This window comes from Triticum dicoccoides, chromosome 1A (assembly GCF_002162155.2).
Source record: "Triticum dicoccoides isolate Atlit2015 ecotype Zavitan chromosome 1A, WEW_v2.0, whole genome shotgun sequence".
In the NCBI taxonomy this organism is placed as follows: Eukaryota; Viridiplantae; Streptophyta; class Magnoliopsida; order Poales; family Poaceae; genus Triticum; species Triticum dicoccoides.
This window is the reverse complement of record NC_041380.1, coordinates 6,070,901-6,076,708: the sequence shown is the minus strand read 5'-3', so window position 1 is coordinate 6,076,708 and position 5,808 is coordinate 6,070,901. Positions and strand designations below refer to the sequence as shown.

Here is a 5,808-nt window from a genome sequence, read left to right as displayed (position 1 = left end):
AACTTGAGAGAAAAGTGAGAAGGAATTGACCCAGTGTGGTACAATCAGGACCTTTGGTAGTGCGATTGGATCATGCGGAGATAAATGGATCAGCTCCAGAAGAGAAAGAGAAGAGAGAGAAGAGAGGAGGAGATGTGCGTGAGACGGGGCCTTGTAGTTATTTCGTTGGAGGTTCCCAACATAGTTTTTTTCTTCTTCTTTTTTAATTTTTTGTTAAACTGATTTGATTTTATGCCTGCTTTATGTATTGTGTTTCTTCTTAAATTGACTCAGATTCTGATATTACCTACACCAGGGCAGAATGATGAATTCTACGAAGGATGCTCATGGTACACAACATCCTTACTTCATAATCACCTATTTGAATGGTGCACAACATCAATGCTTTGTTAATGCTAAGTCCCTTGATTGATTTTGTGTGCAGGAAGGAAAGGCTATGTTGTCTTAACAAGGATGGAAAGTATAACAACATACACAAACTAACATGGATAACCCAGATCTGGTAAATTGTTTGTCATTTAAGTTTTCTCTAGCATTTGCTATAATGCATAAAATCCTGGTATGGGTTAAATTGCTAAACCTTCAAGACTGCTCATTGGAGTGAGGACATGGTCGGATCCATCGACTCATTGTTGCTCATATCATAGTGCATACAACCTTTTTCACATGTGTTATCTTATTTTACCATGGATAATGCACTGCTTATGTATATTCATTTGTTGTATGCTTTACAGGATAGATGGGACCTAGAAGAAACACAAGAAACAGAAGAAAAAGTCTCAAAATTGCGAAAGGGCGATATAGAGGCTGGCGATCAACTCTAAGCTCCACTTACAAGGCATACAAAATAGATGCAGCTAGATTGGCTAATCTACCGGATGATTTACAACCAGAAGAGTGGGAATGGATGATTGAGTACTTTGTCACTAATTCATAATTTCAGGTTATCTCTAAGATCACTCTTTGTCTACTATGTGTTAAGATGAAATTGCTTTTCTGAATGGTTATATTTGGTTTCGATGAATTGATAGGAACGTAGCCGAAAGAACACCGATAATCGTAAGAAACAGAAGACAAAACACAGAATTGGATCAAAATCTTACTTGCAACTAAGTTTTGAGAAGGTATGAGTGTAAGTAAATATGTATGCCTCGCTGCTAACTACGGTTTCATGTTTCAAGCATCTCATTGCTATATTACTTGCAGAGAAACTTGGAAACTGGAGAAGAGCCAGATTGGATTGCTCTGTGGGAACACACCCACACTAAGAATGGAACATGGTCTAACACGGAGTCCCGGGATGTCTATGTGAGTACATTGACTTTTAGTTATTCTATAGTTATTCAGTGATGTGCATTCGGCATGCTTCTACATCAGTTGGGATTATTAATGTGTTAGATCGTGTTATTCTTGTTTCACCTTTTATAGTGTCAATATTGATGTGGCATCTATAACTGTTCTTTCCGTTTTAAGGACAAAGCATGTCAACAGGTTGAAAACAAAGAAACCGACACTCATGGTCCACTTTCAAGTGAGCATGTCACTGGCCTTCATAATTAGTTAGCTGCTTGTTCTCTTTCACCATGCGTTGTTGCTGCATTGAGTCACAACTTAAAAAATGAATATGTGCTAGCTAGCGACATGAACTTAACTGAAACTATAGATCGAGTCACAACTTAAATCAACACCGGAAGCTTTTAGTACATGTACTTGTGCATATGCTTTAGACATTTACACGGGTAAGTTGTTCTGCTGACACAGTATTACTCCAGTTAGCCTGGCGACAGTTCTTTTTAACAATGGGGATGGAATAATTGTATAGCGTATGCTATATTGGACTCATTAACTAGAACTATTTTTTATTTCTTGATTGCAGGATCCAAAGAACTAGCTCGACTAGGCTCAAGATCATAGACAGTTTAGTCTTGGCACTTAATTAGGATGGCTAAATTACATTTGAGTTTCATTTGATGGATATTTGCTATTAGAATTATGAATTTTACGAATCTACATATCATGTGTATGGTTTTAAATATTGTAATTGAATGCCTATATGTTTTTTAGGTTGCAATAGGCTATTGCCACAACCCACTTTTGGTTGCCAAATGTTAGCACCATGAAAATTTAAATTGTCGCAATAGTTTCTCGCTACAAACATTTCACCCGTTGTGATACCTATTTATCACCACCAAAACTAGTATGTTGCAATTTCTTGTTACGACGACTGTAATATTTGTTGCCACAAGTTAATGCCACAAATGTAGCTATTCGTGGCAAAATGCCTAATTCCACGAAAATAAGGATTGTTGCCATAGTTTATTGCCACAATTGACTATTGCTACGGAAGAGTATGCACCACGAAACGAGCGTCGGTGGGATAGGTTGTTACCACAAATGTCTATTGCCACGAGCTATCAATCGCCATGATTCGTTACATGTTGCATTAAAACTATCTCCACAAAGCAAATTGTGGCATCAAGTGAGTGTTGCCTCGGGAAAACATGTGGCGACTTCCCACATGGTTGTTGCAATAGCACACTTTATTGCCACAGTTGCTTTTTTGTGGCAATAACCTATTACCATGTGTCCAGTCGCAATGGCTGCCAACGAATGTTGTTTTGTGGCAATAGGTACTTATCGCCATGAATCGACATGTATTGCGATGAATGATTTTGTTGCAATAGACCCGGATCCTTGTAGTGCTACCATCTTTCATACAAAAAAATTCCGTGTTGGTAGTGGTAATATTATTGGAAAATGAGTTATTCAAGATTTCTTTACTTGTGCCGATGCTTTACCTTCTATGGGTAGTTCTATTCTTCACAGAACTAGTAGTCTTACGGACGCTATTGCCATGCTTGTAGTTGAACCTGAAAGACAATTCATGCACATGCATCCTTCCATACAAAGGATTTTTCTAGAATTTTCTAATATTGAGCATTCTTCTGTTAAGCGTGCCGCTACTATCTTTTTTGCTCATGAGTTTAGATTCATAATAAGAGAAGCCAAAGAAATCTTTGCGCATTATAGGGTGGACGCTTGCCGTCCTCCCATAGTGGCTATCCTCTTTGATCAAGAAGAAATAATGCGTTTCCAGTCTCTAGATTATGTTGCTTTTAATGAAAATCTTAGAAGAAGGGTTCCTACCAATGTTTTAGTTGATAGAATTTCTGAACTTAATGATGATTTGGTTATTCCAAATAATGAACTAGGATATTCTCTTGAATATAGGCTCACAAAGTTCTGTCAAAAAAATGCTTATAATGATGAATTGGTTGTGCATTATGAAGGACCGAAGGAGGAACCTATACCTCCCAAAGTTGATCTTGGGGACTTTTATCTCGTTAAATTTAGTCCTTTTGATTACTTTTGCTTGCCTCAAAGAAAACTTGCTGCCGAACGTAGAGAATATGAAATGAGTTTCACCAATCTATCTTATTACTATGGCAATACCTAAATCTATTCTTGCTCGTTATGCCTAGCACTACTAGGAAAAGGCCTACTAATGGCGCACCAGTTTTGCCTACTAATGGCGCATCACTGGTGCGCCATTAGTATCACGCCACTAGTATTTATTACTAATGGCGCTCCACTAGTGCGCCATTAGTATCTGGTATACTAATGGCGCACCATCCAGTGCGCCATTAGTATATAACACCATGCGCCATTAGTATGCCTCCCAGGGCCATATTTAACCATGTGCTTTGGCACACTAATGGCGCACTGCGGATGGATGCGCCATTAGTATACTTGGCATACTAATGGCGCACTCTGTAGTGATGCGCCATTAGTATGAATATTATGTTTTTTTTTACTTTTTTGATTTTTGCACAGGTTACAAAATATATTATTTGACAGAATATAGACAGTAGCACACAGCAACAACAGATTCATCGAATACAATAGAAGATTAGTCTCCGAATACAATTCATCATATTAGTCTCCGAATTCAAAAGACCGAACAAAGATAAAACATTACAAGTCTCGAGACCGTGAGTATCGAGTTTGTCGGAAGTAATACTAATCCTAACAAGTCCTACTAATCATCATCATACAACTTCTACTCGTTATTCATAACAATTCATACTATCATCATCTTGATAGTCATCGAACCAACCCTACTTAATTGTTCTTAGCACATGATCATCAGTATTAGGCAGGACCTAAATACCCTATTTAAGCTAAAATAGCATAAAACAATATAGACCCTGACTCTCCATTATGAAGAATGGAGAACATCCTGTCTCCAATTCTTGCGCTTCGCTTCCTTTTGCTTCCAAGAAGCTCCTTACAACTGTCCATACATTTTATCCATCCTTTGATTTTCATGTCCCCACTTCTTTTAGAAATCTCGTATGGACAGTTGAGATTCGTAGGACGACCTGGCTGTATGTTCAAAACATTAAGACTACCTTTCTGACACATCATATGAGGCACACAATTCTCTGGGATTATCTGTTGAGAAACATAGTAATAACTTCATAGTTAGCAATGATGTACTAGTTTTAGAAGTATGCAAAAGATGCACGGATGTCGTAATAGTAAAAATCTTACCAGGGTATCTCCATGGTAGTTACCGTAGTTGAACACATGCACTAGTGGCACGTATTTACCATAATGTTGAGGAGTTTGATTGTGGATAATGTAATTCTCAATGTCAGTACAAAATCGGACCAGATGATTTTTCTCCTTGTAAGTTGTTAATTCGGAGCTATCTGTGTAGTGGGTTTTGTCTACCATCTCCGGCACATTCTTTGAACAATAAAAATAAGCTGTCAACTATTTTGAAATAAACAATATAAATTAGCTAATAACTATGTTTGAGAAACTCACATAGCGGTAGAACCGGAGGCGTATCAACAAGGACCCAAATGTCCATATTGTCTTGGTTGATATCAGGATTACCAAGATCCATGGTGATAAGCATACCCTCATCAAAACCATACATCTTGCAAAATGCTTCCCAATTTTTGCAACCAAAATGGGTTACGCTCTCAGAATTATATAGATTTACTTCAAAGTCCACATCGTGATGAGTCCTTAGGTGAATTTTCTTTGTTTCAGAAATTTCATGGTCTTCAAAATCCATCCTCTCCAAGACATAGCATCTTGCATGGCATGAGATAATGTATACTCGAATTGTAAATGATGAAAATTACACGTTGAAATAGTTGAAGTCATGCTTAATTATGAAAATAACACTTGTCGTCGTTGTGTACCGTTTCAACTTCGAAGGTCTCCTCGAGCTTAATGCTGAAGTGCCGATCATCGTCCAGGTGAGGCATGTCGCCCAGACCTCGATCGTCGTGGCACCAGTCGCACTCCACCGGGAGACTTTCGTCGTCCGATGATGATGACGACATATCCTACGTTCATAATTCAAAACTACATCATTTAGGGTTTGTCGACACCGAGGCATCCTAAAAGCTAAGCTTTTATCATTTAGGGTTTGTCGACGCTGAGGCACCCTAAAAGCCTAAGCTTTCATCATTTAGGTTCTTATCGACACCGAGGCACCCTAAAAGCCAAGTTTTTATCATTTAGGGTTTGTCGATGTCGAGGTACCCTAAAAGCCTAAGCGTACATCATTTAGGTTCTCATCGACACCGAGGCACCCTATAGAAGCCAAGTTAAGTTTTCATCATTTAGGGTTTATCAATGCCGAGGCATGCTAGGTTGGGCCTAATCACTTGGCTCTATTGCCACCTATGTTGGGTTTATCATCTAGGGTTTATCGATGTTAAGGAGAATTCTAAGTTGGGCCTAATCACTTGGCTCTATTACCACCTATGGTTTAATGCAGCAAGA

The 5,808-nt window shown here is 38.4% G+C and overlaps 1 long non-coding RNA gene across 1 annotated transcript; it reads left to right on the top strand.

The window, feature by feature from the left end:
* The first annotated feature begins 276 nt into the window (after positions 1–276).
* Positions 277–935, top strand: LOC119363765. The gene is made up of 3 exons (XR_005174604.1): positions 277–329; positions 425–502; positions 735–935. It is a non-coding gene; the product is annotated as an uncharacterized LOC119363765 (long non-coding RNA).
* The last annotated feature ends 4,873 nt before the right edge of the window (positions 936–5,808 follow it).